The sequence below is a fragment of the Alexandromys fortis genome, unplaced genomic scaffold (genome assembly GCF_014885135.2).
Source record: "Alexandromys fortis isolate MF-2015 unplaced genomic scaffold, M_Fortis_MF-2015_v1.1 scaffold_94, whole genome shotgun sequence".
NCBI lineage: Eukaryota > Metazoa > Chordata > Mammalia > Rodentia > Cricetidae > Alexandromys > Alexandromys fortis.
This window is the reverse complement of record NW_026067979.1, coordinates 85155-103514: the sequence shown is the minus strand read 5'-3', so window position 1 is coordinate 103514 and position 18360 is coordinate 85155. Positions and strand designations below refer to the sequence as shown.

Here is an 18360-nt window from a genome sequence, read left to right as displayed (position 1 = left end):
CACCCAATAAAGTGGCCAAACTCATAAAAGAAATGCTGCCATAGTCAAAAATCACACATGGCCTTCATACAGTGATAGTGGGTGACTTAAATACCTCACTCTCAACAATATACAAGTCATTCAGATAAAAGCTAAATGGAGAAATGCTGGGATTAAATTAATACCATAAACCCAATGAACCCAGCAGAGATTTACATAACACTGCACTCAAACACAAAAGAATTTAACAACTTCTCAACAGTTCATGGAACATTCTCCAGAACAGATCATATACTTGGACACAATACAAGTCTCAACAGATATAAGAAGTTGAAATATCTTGCATCCTATCTGACTATCATGAATTAAAGCTGGACACCAACAATAGTAGAAACAATAAAAGTATACAAATTCATAGAAATACTACTGAATATTAAATAAGTTAAGACAGAAATAAAGAAATTGAAAACATTCTGGAATTGAATGAAAATAAATACAAAATATACCCAAACCTATGGGACACAATGAAGGGTGTCCTAAGAGAAAAGTTCTAGCACTGGGTGCCTACATAAAAAACTGGAGCAATCTCATATTAACAACTTAACAGCACACATGAGAGCTACAAAACAAAAAGAAATAACACTAAAGAGTAAATAGCAAGAAATATTCAAACAGCTGAAATCAATAAAATAAAACAAACACACAGAAATAATTATTGAAAGGAAGAGTTGGTTCTTTGAGAAAAATCAATAATATTGATGAAGCCATATTAACTAAAAGATGAACAGAGAAGATCCAAAAAATAAAATTAGAGCTGTAAAGGGGGACACCACAATAGAAACCAAGGAAATTCAGAGATCTTAAAGTACATACTTTAAAAATCTGTACCCAACCAAACTGGAAAACCTAAAATAAATGAATACATTTCTTGACATATAAAACCTACGAAAGTCAAACTAAAATTAGACCCATAATCTCCAGTGAAGTAGCAGTAATTAAGAACTTTCCAACAAAAGAAAGCTCAGGGTCTAATGGAGTCAGCACAGAATTAAGACCTTCAAAGAATAATTAACACCAATAGTACTCAAATTATCCTATAAAATAGAAACTGAAGGAACATTGCCTAATTCTTTTTATGAGCCCACAATTATCCTAATAACTAAACGACACAAAGATTCAATGAAGAAAACTACAGAACAATATATAAAAAAAGATGGAAAAATTACTAATAAAATATTTGCAAACCAAATCCAAGAACATATCAAAACAATTATGTACAATGATCAAAAAGGCTTCATTCCAGAGGTTCAGGAATGGTTCAACACATGTAAATCAATAAACATAAAACATCACATAAAAAGACTGAAAGACAAAAATTACACAATCATCTTGGTAGATACAGAAAAGACTTTAAACAAAATTCAACATTCCTTTATGAAAAAGTCTTGAAGCCATTATCATTCTAAATCAGTGATTCTCAACCTGTGGATTGATTGGATACTTACAATTCATAACAGCTGCAAAATTACAGTTATGAAGTAACAATGAAATGATTTTACGGTTGGTGGGTCACCACAACATGAAGCACTGTATTAAAGGAACACAGCATTAGGAAGATTGAAAACCACTGAGCAAAACAGATAGAAACGCAAAGCAATTCTAGTAAAATCAGGAACAAGACACGGCTGTACTCTCTCTCTATCTATTGCATAGAACAATCACAAAACTGAAGGAGAACAAAGGGATATACATAGGAAAGAAAGTCAAAAGTATTTTCATTTGCAGATGATATGATTTTATACATAAATGACCCTTAAAACTCTACCAGGAGAATTCTACAGTTAAGAAACACTTCCAGCAAAGTAGCAGAATATAAAATTAACACATTAAATCAGTAGCCTCCCCATTTACAAATGAGAGACTAAGAAAGAAACAGCAAATAATACCTTCACAATAACCTCAAGCAACAACAAAACAGATAACTCTAACCAAGCAACTGAAAGACTTGAATAATAAAAACAAAGATGTTTCTACATCCGAGAAACAAATATCCTGGCACAGATGGCTCTTTTGGGAGGTCCTGCTACGGAGCACTTGATTGCAATTTGTGGGGATATTGGCTGCATGCTATTTGGAGACAGAATGGATCCACTGCTTCCTAAACTTGGAGAGATGAGTATGACTCTCACTCGCACCTCCGAGGGGAAGGAGCCAACTGCCATGCACTAATGCCACTAAGCTGAGCAGTACAGACAGATTTGTCTCATGTGATCAAAAAAAATACAGATACATAGGGGCGGATTCAGACAAAAAGAAACCTCTAAATGGGTCACTGTGTTAAAAAAATATGTAGGTTTGGGAGAGAGGAAAAAGAATAAAAACAGACATAGATTAATAGAATAATTTAAAGATAATAAAATAAGGTCTCTGAAAAAGAAATAGAGTAAGAAAAATTATAATAAGGTAAATACACAGAGTCTGGACTATGTATATTATTTTGTTTTCTCTGAATTTTCTGACTGTTAAGCTAACTGTTTGACTGTGGGGACTGCTAAGTTAAATCAATCTATATATTTTAAAGTATCTTGACTTCAAAATTTGGGCCTAAGGATATGTTGCTTTGGGAAAGAGGCTTTGCCTTTGTTTCCACAGAAGATGAGAAGTTGTGAATTCCTTCCAGGTTAATATGGTTTGGTCAAGGAAGAACTCCTTGAAAGGTCTCTAATGGGAATGATGGTCCAGGTGATTCAACATCCACAATAGTGTCAAGGATGCTGGCTGAGATGGACAAGTCACACAAAATACTCCAGTCAGGACTTGACCTTAATCCTGAATTTCCTCAGGGTATCCCAAAGATGACTAGTGTCCCACATCATCAGGAAGTAGTCTAGAGAAATATGCCTACATTTGCCCAAAATGGATGATGGATGTTTGTCTTTGTTTAGGGGGTTGATTATAAATTGTTATTGGTCATAGTAAAACCAACCAAATAAATAAATAAAAGGATGGGGGCTAAACAAAGAAGTTAAAATCAGAGATCTCTTTTTAGAAGAAGAAAGGGGGATATAGTATACTATAGATGGGGAAAAAGGTTAGATTACTTTAATCCAAAAAACAATCTTAAAACATTTTACATTGTTATGGATTTTAGTTTATTGATACAAATTTAAAGTTAACTTTGTTATATGTATATTTCTACTCTTGTTTAAGGTATTATGTCTATACAGCTCATTCAAAACTATAATGTATTTTAAAAATGTAATGAAAAATACAGATTATGCTGGGCAGTGGTGGTGGTGCATGCCTTTAATCCCAGCACTAGGGAGACAGAGGCGGGTAGATCTCTGTGAGTTCAAGGCCAGCCTGGTCTACAAGAGCTAGTTCCAGAACAGGCTCCAAAGCTACAAAGAAACCCTGTCTCGGGGGGAAAAAAAAAAAAAAAAAAAAAAAAAAACTACAGGTTAATGGTCATCTATTAAAAAACCCTTGTTAGGTATGTTTTCAAGGTCACACACACACACACACACACACACACACACACACACGGTCTTCAAACACTTCAAAGACCTACGGAATATGGCATTTAATATGTTTAATAACCTAAGGCTTTTTATGAGAGTGAGACATGCCTGTTCCTGACAGCAGCACTCTACTTCAGAGAAGATGGAGTTTGCTTTCTTCATGGCAAAAGCTAGCCATGTGGGCAAAGAAACTGCCCGTGTCTCAATTGCTGACAGTTTCTGTCCAAATTGGACCAGCAGGACACAAAAAAGGCAACTGCCAAACTTTGTCAAGACAAGGTAGAACAGTCCTTCAAAATTCCTTGCTTCACAGGAAAGTCTGTTAGACATGCTAGGCCTGTGGGCCAGAGGTGGATACCTCAATGTTACACAAGAACTTTAGGTCCAAACATCTTGAGATTCCTTTGTTAGGTAACATTTCACCCTTTTGGGGTCTTTGATGGACCTGAAGACTAGATAGTTACAGTTTTCTTTAGTTATAAGATACATAAGGTACATAACTTTGGACTCACAAAGATAGGTAATAAAGTATTTTCTCTAATTTTGTCAAATACAAATAGACTGGATATTACAACTATAATTCTTCATAACTTTTTTTGTCGTATATAATCTAAGTTAAAGTCTTCCTTTTTAATTAGACAAAAAGGGGAAATGCTGTGGAATAATCCTCTTTTACAGTGTAAAGATTTGTCACTTGAATTGGTTTAATAAAATGCTGATTGGCCATTAGTCAGGCAGGAAGTTAGACAGGGTGACCAAACTAAAAATGATGGAAGGAGAAGGGCAGAGTAAGGAAGGAGTCACCAGCCAGACACAGGGGGAACAGGAGATGAATGTGCCATGCTAATAAAGGTACTAACATGTGGTAGAGCGTAAATAAGAAATATGGGTCAACTTAAAATGTAAGTGCTAACTAGTAATAAGCCCGAGCTACTGGCTGAGCATTTATAAGTAATATTAAGCCTCTGAGTTAGTTATTTTGGAAGTGGCTGCCTGGTATTTGGGAATAGTCTGGAGGAAGAGAAATATTCAATGACACTGGTATGCATAAAACAAACAAACGATGACAAAAGTGCCTAGAAGAAACAAGACATAAAGAGGGGGACTTGATTGGGGGAGGGGGAGGGAAATGGGAGGTGGTGGTGGCGGGGAAGAGACAGAAATCTTTAATAAATAAATAAATAAATAAATAAAAAAACACTCTAGAAGAAATGTACAAATGAGGAAAAAAAAGGCATAAACCACGTGTGGTGGTGCAAACTTATAATTCCATCACTTAGGAGGTAGAAGCAGGAGACCCAGAAGTTCAAGTATATCAGTTATGTAGCAAGTTCCAGGTCACTACCTTAGGTCTTATCTGAAAAACAAACAACAGACAAACATATCTCAATGAAAAATCATCTCACTCAACTTAAAATGACTATTATCAAAACTACAAAAATAACAAGTGCTGGCTGTCAAAGATGTAGAAAAATTTCTTTTATGCAGTTGGAGAGAATGTAAATTAGTATAACATCATGGAGAACAGAATGGCAGTTCCATGAAAAATTAAAAATAGATCTACCATATGATCCTGCCACTCTACTACTGGGCTTTACCGACAAAGGTGATAAAATCACTATATCATTTTGTGTGTGTGTGTGTACGTGCACGCATGTGCACACGCGTGTGTGTATGTTGAAGGAAGGGGTAGTGCGCAAGTGAGAGCACCAATGTTTATAGAAGTACTATTTATAACAGTCAAGATGTGGAACCTAGGTACCTGTGGGAAATAAGTGGATAAAGAAATTATGGGGTATAAACACACACACACACACACACACACACACACACACACACACACACACACTATCCAGTCATAAAGAATAAAGTCCTAACATTTGAGGCAAAATGTATGAAACTGCGGGACATATCGTTAAGTGAAAGAGGCCGGATACAGAAAGACAAACACTATATGTTTTTTCTAATAAGAAAACATTAAAAGTACAAATTTGAATGTAGAATAGTGATTACTGAGTTGGGAAAGGGTGTGGAAGAGGAATGACAGAGGGAAGTTAGATGGTGAATACCAAAATACGGACAGGAGTAAGTTCTAGTGTTCCACAGCACAGGGAAGGCAACTACGGTTCGTAGGAACCAATCACTTTTAAGAAATGCTGGCCAAAAAAGAAAATAAAAGGAAGGAAGGGAGTGGGGAGAGAAAGATGCTAATCACCTTGATCTGATCAGGGTATGTTATGGGTACCTTCCTTTATATTTCACAATATACTGTACTCCCTAAATCTTACAATTACTACGTAGTTAAGAAAAAATTCAGCTTGACATTCATGTCAGAAATATATTCTCAAATATACAAAAGTCTTCAACACTGCAGAAGGTCTGAGTATTTGTGTCCCTTGCATAGGAAATGCTACCTTGAAAGGTATTAGGATATGGGTCTTAAAAGTGATTGGTTAAAAGATCAGAGACCTCAAAATTGGAATAAGCACCCTTGTAAAGGAGACCCCATAGACTTTATCAGCCGTTACCATGTAGATTTAAATGGAAAAGATGTCTATCTAGGAACCATGTGCAGGGCCCACCCAAATATAACTGTCTGCATCTTCATCTTGAACTACCATCTCCAGAGAACTGTGAAAAAAATCAGTTTCTATTGCTTCTAAACTATCTAGCTAATGGTATTTCATTATAGTAGTTTTAATTCACACAGATAACATAGTCTCCTCAAGAAAATTATCTCCATAGGAGACATGAAACAAACTAGTAACTTTGAAACACCAGCATTAAAAAGCTGACAGGAGTATGTTCTGCTGGGAAAGCAGATGGTACAGAGGACTTCGACCACATAAGTCAACCTCTGGGCACTTCATCTTGGTGCTATTGGCTTTCTCTAGCTCTCCCTTTCACTGCTAAGAGTCTTGAAATGTGAACAGTCAAAATATTCAAGTCTTAATGACTTGATCATATTCTTACTCCTACTGGCAAATTTAAACTGCAGTTAAAAGAAAACCTCTTTCCCTGAGCAACTTTAGATTCTACAGGAGCTTTTTCCCTCTTTCTTTAAGTTTTACCTTCTTAATGTTAAGATCATCAACTTTCTTCTGTGCAATTTTAACTTCTGCTGTACTTGTATATGTATAGAACATATGTGGCAATAAGAATAACTTAAGAATGTCATTTTTGGTAGCATTTTATTCACAATTTCATGATATATTCTTTATTATGCCTCTTCTTGACCAATGCTTTAATGACATTTATTTTCAAAGCACATCTTAAACTAAATTAATACCAACATCACCCTATGTGTGATGTATGTATATAATCTGAATATTTCTGAAGATATAAATTAGCACAAACACATCACTGGTTCCTGAAAACAGTACTTGCGTGATGTCCTAGTTAGGGTCCTCACTACTGCTGTGATGAAACCTCATGACTAAAAGCAAGTTGGGAAGGAAAGGGTTATTTGGCTTTTATACTTCAATTTATTTTATCTTCATTTATCGTCTATAAATGAAGAAAATCGGGACAGGAACTCAAGCAGGGCTGAAACCAAGAGACAGGAACTGGTGCAGAGGCCATGGACTGTTGTGGGACAATGGTTTTGTACTTGTCACTTACACTGTATTGCTTTAATAAAACAGTTGTCATCCAGACACAGAGCAAGATGAGAATGCCTCGTTGATAAAAGATAACAAGCCACATGGCTAACACAGATAAGAATTATGGGTTTATGTAAGTTATAAGAGTTAATAAGAAGCCTGAGCTAATAGGCCAACCAGGTTATAATTAATGTAGACAGACCTCTGTGTATTTCTTTGAATTGAACGGCTGCAGGACTGGGCAGGACAGAAACTACTGTCAACAAATGGCACCAACGTGGACAACTACATCCATATAAAACCTGAAAGAGCTTGGGAAGTAACTCTAGATGCAAAAGAACACAGTTAAGCACAGTTTCTTGGTAGCAGCATTTTCTTGGGTGGCTCTGTTTGTTAGAGGCAAGCACGTCTCATTTAAGAAAGGCTTCCTGACTCAGCTTTAGCTGCAAAAACCTCACAGCCCTTTTAAAAGGCCCCACCACAAAACACTTAAATGGTGTTTATGAGTAGCTGACAGCATGCTTCTTGGTGGTGCCAGGGACCTTGAAACTCTGTAGAGTTCTGTCAATAAACATGGCTCCTCTGGCCAGTACCTCCGCCATGAGGCTAGACTCTCAGAAAGCTAAGAAATGGGATAGATCCACCCATCAATGATACAGCTTTAATCTTATCTATATCACTTAGCAAATTAAAGACTCATGTGGTCGGAAAGAGAAATATACAATTAAGATAGATTCAGATAAAAAAAACTTTAAATGGTTTACAGTGTGTTAAAAACATATGTAGGCTTGGGAGAGAAGAGAAAAAGGATAAAGTCCTTTTTTTAAAAAAGAGACAGTAGTTGGGTATAGTGCCTCCCAGCACTTCGGAGGCAGAGGCAGGCAGATCTCTGTGAGTTCAAGTACAACCTGATCTACAGAGTGAGTTCCAGGACAGTCAAAGATATGCAGAGAAACCCTGTCTTACAAAAACAAAAGTGCAAAATAAAAATAAAAGAAATAGAGTTTAAAATAAAGCCACGTAAAGATGGAAAATACACATATGTTATTGTGTTGTCTTTGAATTGTTTGAATGCTGAGGAAGGAGCAACAGATGCTAAAAGACATTTAATTATAAATGCTGCTAGATTAACCCAACATTAATATTTTGAAAAGCCCTTACTTCAAAATTTAAGTCAAAAGATATGTTACTTTGGAGAAAAGATTTTTCATTTCTTTCCACAGGAAATGAGAGGCTGTGGATTAATTCCAGGTTAAGAAAAATAAGATTTGATAAAGGAAGATCCCCTGAGAAATCTCTGGTAGGAGCAGATGGCACAGATGTCTGAGTTCTACATCCAGAACAGTTTCAAGATTGCTGGCTGAGAAGATCAAGCCTTACAGAATACTCCAGTCAGGACTTGATCATAATTTTAAATCTTCTTTAGGTCCCCATAAGATTATCAGCACCCCCAATCAGCAGGAAGTAGCCTGGAAAGCTATGCTTACATTCTCAAAAAATGGATTATGGATATTTATATTTGTTTAGAGTATTGGTTACAAGTTGTTATGGATAATGGTCTGGAAAAAAGCTAAACAAGGAGATTAGATTCAGAGTTCTTGTTTTGGAAAAAAAGAGGGGGGAGTGCTTGGGACAATGGTCTTGTACCCTGTCACTTGTATTGTTTTAATAAAATGCTGATTGGCCAATAGCCAGGCAGGAAGTATAGGAGGGGCGACTGGGCAGGAAGTAGAGGTGGGGCGATGAAAACAGAAGTTCTGGGAAAAGGAAACACTCAGTCTGCAGTCATCACTCTGCAGTTGTCACCCAGACCAAGAGGAAGCAAGATGAGAAGCCTTGCTGAGACCAAGCCATGTGGCTAACACAGACAAGAATTATGGATTAATGTAAGATATAAGAGTTAGTTAATAAGAAGCCTGAGCTAATAGGCCAAGCAGTTTATAATTAATGTAGATCTCTGTGTATTTCTTTAGTATCAGGTGGGACAGAAACTACTGTTAACAATGAAGGAGTGCTACTTACTGGCTTGTTCAACCTGTTTTCTTATAAAAATTCAAGACCAAGGCTGGGCGGTGGTGGCACATGCCTTTAATCCCAGCACTTGGGAGGCAGAGGCAGGCGGATCTCTGGGAGTTCGAGGCCAGCCTGGTCTACAAGAGCTAGTTCAGGGACGGGCACCAAAGCTACAGAGAAACCCTGTCTCTAAAAACCAAAAAAAAAAAAAAAAAAAAAGGAATCCAAGACCAGCAGCCTAGGAATGGCACCACCCACCGTGGACTAGGCCCTTCCCCAACAATCACTAATTCATTTCCTCAATGGAGTCTCCCTCCACTCTGATGACTGGCTGTGTCAGTTGATAAACTAACCAGCAGAGGTGAGTACGACAGAGGAGCAGATGGCACGTCAGGCCAAAGCAGCAGCCCTACCACTTTCCTGTGCTGACACTCAAAGGGAATTAGGTCTGTTGCCCTTTCTCTACCTACTGCACCAGAGCCCTCTGCTGCTTTAGTTGTCAGTAGCAGCAAAGAACCACAGAACATCTAGCAAGTATCTCCTATTGCCTAGAATTACCCCTGTAAACTTCACTCTTGTAACCCATCTAGGGGTATGGACCAGAATGCCTTATTTTCTGTTTTACCTCTCGAGTACTTACAATATACCAAAGCAAAATAGTCAAAAATTGTCCTGTGTCTATTTATTCTAAATTAAAAACATTCATTCCTGGATGGAGAAAACATGTAAGTCTCAGACAGTTACAAGATTCACGAGGCTCCTCACTATGACAGACTTGGTATAATTGTTTCTTTGGCCTGTCTTCAGGTACTGCTTATGTCTCACCAGGAAAAGTCATGAAACTAAAATAAATGAATGTGTGTGGGTGTTTTATTGACCAAGCACTTAACAGTACACAGAGCTGTAACCCTTTAGCATGAAGAACAAATTTGTATAAATATGGCCACTGCCTTCAAGCAATTTATAATTTAGTTGTGAAAAGGTAAATATTCCAAGATTTGAGAAAGACTCATCAAGTATGAGTCATAAGCCTACTGGATATTAAGGAGGAAAACAAAAACAATAAAAACAAAAAACCGAAGATGCAGTGAACTCTAGTGATCAGAAGATGATTACCCAGGATACATCTGAAAGGCCAACTCAGACATAATAAAGAGAAAGAAGGATGGTTATCCTAGGTGCAGGCAGAAATGGCCAGTGGAACAATACAGAAAATCAATATGTAAAGATCTTTTTCAAGGTGTTATTTTTGGTTCATGGCTGTAAAATTTGTCTATAGGTTCTGCAGTAAGAGCCTATGAAAGTGTCTACCTATGACAGACAGGAAGCAAAGAAAGAGGGGCATGGAGACTAGGTACAACCTTCAAAGGCTTTCTCACAATGACCTTTCTCACTGGAGGTTCCCACCACCTTCCCTAAACAGCACCACCTGCTGGGCATCAAGCACTCAGCACCTGAACCCGTGGAGGGCATTTCACACTTCAACTATAACAAAGGGCAATGAGAATTAAAGCTAGCATTGCAGTGTAGAATTGCAATGTACTTAAGGAATTACAGGAGACTTCGAATTTTTAGGAAACAAACTGATAATATGGATACTATGTTAAAGGCAGTACTTATATACAGAAATGGCAGAATGGGGAAAGCAAACTTGGTAGTTCTTGAAACTACATTTTATTTGTACAGAACTGTCCTGCACAATTATCTAACCTTTGATAACCAATTATCTTTGACCTTTGAGTTTTGTACACAGGAATCTTCTGACAACAAAACAAAATGACTCTAATTTAGAATTCTATAAGCAGAATTTCTGTATTAGTGAGTATTTTATGGTACTTAATAATACTAAGTTGCTCAGCTCTATCTACTGGAACAGAGCTTCAGAATATGGAGAAGATTGACATCAAGCATATGGGGGTGTTTTAAGGAAAGCAAGGCTGTGTGAAGATTATTACCATGGCTCTAATACGTACATAGTTACATTACAACATCATCTCTGGTTCAAGATCTAAAGGCCAATACCAGATCTCAAGTAGGTAAATTCCAGGTCATATAATCACTAATAAGATCTAGTGCACTTTTTTTTTTGGTGTGTATAAGTATTTGTGTTTGCATCCTTCTGTGGCTGAATACTTAGACAAAAGCTTCACATGAACAACTCAGAGCAGCTGTTAGTGCTTTCTGTAGCAATGGCTACGTTCTACATGCACTATGTACAAGGCAGGTGCTCTCACAGGCAGGTACTCAGCACTTGGAGTCTAACTAGTATGACTTAAGTACCCCAAAATTTCAGCTTTACTTAAAAGACAATAGTCACAGACTTCTGAAGCTACTGTAGACAGGAAAACTTCAGAGAATAACTAAAAACTAAATTAGATACTATGTTAACTGAACTACTCCACTCATCAGTGAAATGGATTCTTATCAGTTGCCTACTCAGAATACTTTTAGAAGCCCCATTTAGGTAGTTTTATTAACTTTTTCTTAGCCTCAATATTGAAATCTGATTAAAACTCCACATGGGAGGTGGGGGACCGGAAAGATGGCTGCTAAAGGCACTTGCAGCTAAGCCTGATGGCCTGATTTGGTCTCTGGAAGTGTAAGGAGAGAAAGTTGCAAATTATGTTTTGACTTTCATATTTATCCACTGGCTCACATGCACATATGCAAGGGCACATATACTCGTACTCACAAGATGTGGGGAGAAGTAACAGTCGATGGGTTTTGATGTCTGTCAGCAGTTCAGAGTGGGCTTATGACAGAGCAGTTTAAGGAATGGGAGGGTACTTCCTATGTATACAATGGAGACTACAGGGAGCTTGGCAGCTCTTCAGTGTCTAAGCCAACCTACCATGGGCAAGGCAGAGCTAGAGCTCGGGAACAACAAGAGTTTCCTTGCCCTTTAAACTTCGTCACTGTCTTTTTCCTTTACCGTTAGAGCCAACTTAAGTCCATTTCTGCTACCTGAAGCGGAAAGTAATGTACTGGTGACATCAGGCGAGCAGAGCTATCGTCTGTCACTCTGACGCACTCCAAATACACAAAACTGCTATCTGCTTGGATTTCTTCCTCACACTGCTCAACTGTTTGGGCAACATTTATGGTATAACGTCTTTTACTCATGAACTGACGAAGGAGCATTTTTGAGTAAGATTAATGCTGCCTGAAATTTCAGTTTCATCAGTGCTTATTGAACTGTTTTAGCTTAGCCCAACTCTGTTGCAGATATATTAGAGAAAAAGCAAAATACAAAATCCTTAGAAATCTACTATTCAAAGTTTAAAAGAAAAGGTACATAGGTCAGACAAAGATTTCTGAATGACAGACTAAAGAAGAAGAAGAAGAACAACAACAAAATATACTAGTGAGTCTTTTGATAATACAAAGGTTAACCAATTTGTATGAAAATTAGTAGGGGCCAGTGCACTAGAATATTATATCTAAAAAATTGTTTGGTAGGTTCATGAAAAAAATTTTAGGTAGTAGCAGAGCAAAAGAGTTACCTAAAGTAGGAATGGTATTTCAGAAGCTAGAAATCGATACGGGTTCTTGCTATATCATTCATGGTTAAGAATTATTTTGAAAAAAGGGGGGAGGATCAGAATTGAAGATTTTACTTTGCCCCAAATACTCTAGTGCCTTAATTTATTGGCCTCTTATCTTAAAGATCTCACCCTATAACACACTTTAGCCACCCCATTTTATAAACACTTCATACATTTCTACTGGTAATTATCAGTAGCTATACTCCACCATGAACTCCTCATGACCACAATATCCTACGTCTGCCACTTCTTCTAGACTGCCACTGCCAAGGCTTTCTCATACGGAGTTCCACCTTCAGTTACCTTTCTGAGGAAGGACGGAAAGCAAGGGAACGACAGTGACATGGGGGAAAGCCTGGGAGACGAGGAGGCTACACTGCTGGGGCTTAACTGTTTTGACTACTGAGAAGGGAGGAAAAAGAGAATGACGAATGCATGCTGCCAGTCAGTTTTCCTTCTCCATTATACAGTCAAGGATCCCAGGAAGAGAATGGTCCACAGAAGACCATCCTTCCCAGCTCAATGTAATTAGGACAACCAGCTGCTGCAGAGCCAAAGGCCCACCTCCCAGGTGATTCTAGATCCTGTCAGGCTGACAGCAAGAGCCATTATAGTTCCCTTATTAGGAATATAATTCTGGGTACAAACCTTTCATCTTTCTCTTTCTCCCTTTCTTTTCCTGGTCATTCTGATGGCAGGATTGTTTCAGCTTGTCTGACTGGATACCTGTTCCCCTTCCTCTTTTCAGTCTACCTTTAATTGGCACTTCCTGCATTCTCTGAAAGGCTCTGGAGTTTAAGAATATTGTTTTGTTCCTAATTACCTGTTAGCATACTGTCCTAGTGGAGGGATCCATCAGCTGTAGTTGTTTCTGCAGATGCAGTCTATGTGAGAGAAGTACTGGGGACTGGGCCCCGTGTCCTGAGCACACATGTGGACGGTTTAGCTATTGAGCTATACTGTTAGTGCGCCTCAATCCTACTGTAAATCAGTTCTACTTGAATACAGAAAACTCCTCAATTAGAAAGAATAGGGATTAAAATACCTAATCATGGACTGCACCCCAGATAAGTCCCAATAAGCATAAAAAAACATGAAAAATCAAAGCAATGTGAGTTGATCAGAAAATAATTCATTCTACAGTAGTGAATTCCACTGCAAGAGAGGTATGTGGAATCTCAAATAACTCAACAGAATGATTGTAAGAATGTTCAATAAAGTCAAAGATGACATGAGTAAACTGAATGATTTCAAAGAAAATTAAATAATCAGCTGAACAAAATAAGACAATATAGGATTCGAAAGGGAAATTCAATAAAAAAATAGAAACCCCGGGGCTGGAGAGATGGCTTGTCCTGCATAAAGCCTGGAGTTCATATACCCAGAATCTAATGTAAATGCTAGGTGGGCATGGTGGGCCACCTGGAGTTCCAGCCTGGAAGGAAGGCAGAGAGGAGGTCCTCAGAGCAGCTGCCTAGCCAGACTCACGCAGGTTGAGAGCTGGGTTTGAGTGGGACGAAGCCTCAATGAAAATGGCCAAGAGTAGTTGAGGATGATTCCCACATGCCCATGTGCATGCTCACTCGCACACAATGCAAACATGTATTTACATAGGCATATCCAACACACACACATGCATGAAAATGGGGGAAACAGACATAAAAAATAGGAATTTTAGAAAACCTCAACACTGTCAAAAAATTTAGTGGAAATTCTCACTAATAAAACAGATCAAATGGAAGACAGAACACGGGGTCCTGGAAACAAGGTAGATGAATTAAAACAGGCAAAAAAATAAGAACATGTGAGATCTATGAAACCAACATCAAAAAGCCACGGTGGAAGGACAAGAACCAACACCCAATGATGTCCACAAGGCCACACTCATACTCAATACACAATCATAGACATCCACATAACACACGTAGATGCCTCCACTGAGATATTTTAAAGAAGAAAAAAACATAGCAAATATTGCTGTTTGTAGAAAAGGGAATCTTTGTAGAAAAGAGAATGTAAAGCAATTCAGCAAATATAGAAAAAACTAAAAACAGAACTGCCATATTGGTTCAGTGATCCCACTCCTGGCAATATACACAAAAACTTCAAACCAATATACTACAAAGAGACCCCTTACACTCATGTTTATTGCATCACTACTCACAACAGCCAGCTTCTGTAATTAGCCTAAGTGTACATTAACAGGTAAACAGTGGAGGAAATGGAACACATATACAAAATAGTTTTGTTTAGCCATAAAGAATGAGACTATGGTGGTGGCGCTGGGGAGACTGTCAGTAGGTTAAGTGTTTGCCTGCATTTGTGAAGAGCTGAGTTAGACTTGCCAGGACTCATGTGAAAGCTGGGCCCAGTGGTGCCCGTCTCCAATCCCAGTGCCCCACAGTGAGATGGGAGAACACAGGAGAATCCCCAAAAGCTGCTGGTACAGCAAAGAGACCATGACTCCAAAAAGGAAGGCAAGGACTGACAGTGAAGGTTGTATTCTGACTTTCATACTTCTGCCTGCACTCACGTACACACCATAAATACATCCACTGCGCAAGTGTGCGCATACATACACACACACACGTATGAAATACTCTCATTTGCCTGAAAATGGTACAACTGAAGATCACTATGTTAAGTAAAAAAACCCTGACCAAACAAGAAAAGTATTGTTGTTTTCTCTCATATGTGGATCCCAGCTTTACAGATGAAAACATTTACATATGTAAATGAGTGTGTGTGACATGAAGTAGGAGTATCTTAGAAAAGGAAGGGGACAAGTAGGAGGGGAAGAAAGTAAAGGATTTAAAAACAGTAAATATGGTCAAATATATACTTATAAAGTATTTATGAAATCCATTATAATGACAATGACTTTACATATAAATATATGTATGTGTGTACACACACACATATGTATGTATGTTTGGCTTTTCAAGACAGGGTTTCTCTTTGTAACAGAGTCCTGGCTGTCCTGGAACTCACTTTGTAAACCAGGCTGGCCTGGAGCTCACAGAGATCTGCCTGCCTCTGCCTCCGGAGTGCTATGGTTAAAGGTGTGTACTACCATGCCCATCTAATAAAAACAATTTTTACAGTCACCCCCATAAACATTCTCAGTACAAAATCCACAGGGGCGATACAGAAAACAAACAGGAAAGTTAGACACAAGCTTGAAACATTTATAACTCTTAGTTAAAATAGTGGTTGTTCTTAATAATAATCACCTTAAATCAACAGGTAACTACATCTACAAAATACCGAGATTATCTGATTAAATATTAGGTACTATAGCCTGAGTAGACATATTAGTCATCACTCATAGATTCTATTAAATATTCCTTTCAACCCTAGAAAAATCCTTTTTAAAAGAATATTTTATTTTCTGCTTTGAAGAGATATCAACTTTCAGCTCAGCAGACATAGTTAATCAGGAGAACTGTCACTTTTGGAGGGACTATTTAGAGAAACTAAACAAAACTCTACACTTTCTGTTCCTACAGAACAAGATCATTCTTAAGAAGTTCCAACATCTTCAAGATCATTCTTAAGAAGCTCAACATCTTATCTACATGTTAGACATAATGTTTCAAATACTATATTCAATTTAAAAACAGAAACCACACATTAAAAGTGCACCTCAGAGAGATATATTCTTACCTTCTTACAAATAGTTTCAAACAAATTCTGCTGCATTTAAACATAAGATAAACACTTTCCTTCTCCCTGCTGCAGCCATTCATTAAGCAGGTACTATGTAGCAGGTGCTGTTTAAAGAACCCGAGCTAAGTCACTGAGGAACTTGATGGCTCCAGTCTGGGCGGAGCTCATAATCTGGCAAAGAAACACCCTTAGCCAGCTATTTTCTCTCCAAACGTGACAACTGGAGTGTTAAAAATTGTGAAAAGAGTTTCGAAAATCTGTGTGTTGGGCAACCTTCAGTTTTGAGTGTGACCTTCTTAGGACACCCTGTCTGATTATTAGCATAGAGGTCCTGGGTCCAAATCCTGGTGTCGCCATTTCCTAGACTGACCTTGGCAAAGAAGCTTAATTCTCATTTGTAAAACAAAATAATCCTAACTACCCTACTGGGTTACACAGGAAAATGAGCAAGGAATGTGTGAAATGGCAGGAAATACGAAATTATCAGCTACTATTTCAACCCAGTTTCCAGAAACCCAGACAGCACTCAGACAAAAATGGGGATAAAGGTACCGCTTAGGACATTTTCATCTGTCACAGATAGTTCCTGCCCACTTTAATATTCCAAGAGTCCTTTCTCCAGCAAGTCATTTTATGAGCGTCAAAGTCTACAAAGAGGTAAAGTTTGCATATCTCCTTCATAACATCAACTCATTATGGGAATCGAATAAACATGGCGTCAAGAGGCTTTAAAGCCATTAAGAGAAAAATTTAATACCTGTGTGGTCGGTGTCTACCTCAATTGCCAGCATCTGGGAGGCCTGACACACGAGGATCATGAGTTTAAGTCCAGCCTGAGCTACATAATGAAAGTCTGTCTTTAAAGTTTTTAAAGTCAAAATTAGGCTAATTTTCTCTAAGATGACAAGAGCAATTATCTGGGGGAAAACAACAAAATAAAACAAGACTCAATTCCTGGATTCAACAACGCTTCAACGTGCAGGCAGCGCGCTGGGGCTCTAGGTCCCACAAGACCTTTCTTTGCATTGGTCAATACTCACGAGCGGAAATTAACTCTTAAACTGGATAATGGCAGATAGAAAAATACACAATCCCAGTTATCTTGAAATTGATTTCTCATACTTGTTAAAAGGGAAGTCGTTTACGGGTTGTAAAGTTCTCGCCAACCTCAGAAGGGCTAATGTCCACAAACTGCAAGTGGAAGCTATACACTGCAAAACTTGCCGACGCCAAGGCCATGCTAATAAAATTGCCGACGACTAGCAAAACACACTTCCAAAGCTGCTTTGTAAGGATCAAATTTGCTGAAGAGCAATACAGGATACATTGCAAATCTGTGGGTTTTCCCACAACTTGGACGGAGGGATGGTGAGGCACGTTAATGTGCTGGTACCGTAAACTACCTCACCCCGCAGGAAAGATTCTAACCCCGACCCTCATCTTGGGGTGAAAGCCTGTAACGGTATGCCTCTCTGGAGCGTGGGGCCCGATAAGAAATGGCCCGCCAGTCCCAAAGGCGAAACTGTTGGTTATTTTGGAAAGGACACCCGGACTAGCAAGGACGGACGGAAGAGCAGGGCGTTAAGAACTATAGCGCGAGAGGGTGAAAAGCGGTGCCAGGGGGAGCGAGGTCTGCCAGGACTCCTGAAGGACCCGGGACAGGGGTGACCTCTTTCGAGCGTCTCCGGCAGGGGGGTGCTGACGACTCCCGCCTGCAGGAAGGAGGCCGCCACTCGCCGTGCGCGGCGCGCCCCGCTGCCGTCAGACCCACGCCCGCGGTGAAGGTGCCCTCCGGCCCCCTCCCGGAGCCCCACGGACCCAGGCTACCTCTCAGGATGTGGGAGGGGGGGGTCTCCACGGAATCCCGCCGCACCGGCCGGAAGACGCTGCCTCGCCAAGGCGACCCGGCCGAGTGTGGGGCAGGGTGCCGTGTCGCAGGACTCAGGCCAGCGCTAGGCCTCCACCGCCCTGGCCAGCCGCGCCCACTAGCAACGTGCTCCGACCCTCCGTGCCCGCTCGCAGGTCCACAGG

General features: G+C 39.1%; 1 protein-coding gene across 4 annotated transcripts in view; it reads right to left on the bottom strand.

Annotated features, from left to right (window-relative positions):
* Fam210a (family with sequence similarity 210 member A) overlaps positions 1-18319 on the bottom strand; it is a 41066-nt gene extending 22747 nt beyond the window's left edge. For 2 of the 4 annotated variants that reach the window (XM_050157959.1, XM_050157960.1), the window contains exon 1: positions 18157-18319. The gene's annotated coding sequence lies outside the window, so the exon portion shown is untranslated. The remainder of the gene's footprint in view (positions 1-18156) is intronic. The other 2 variants (XM_050157957.1, XM_050157958.1) reach the window with 2 other exon arrangements.
* Between the last annotated feature and the right edge of the window lie 41 nt (positions 18320-18360).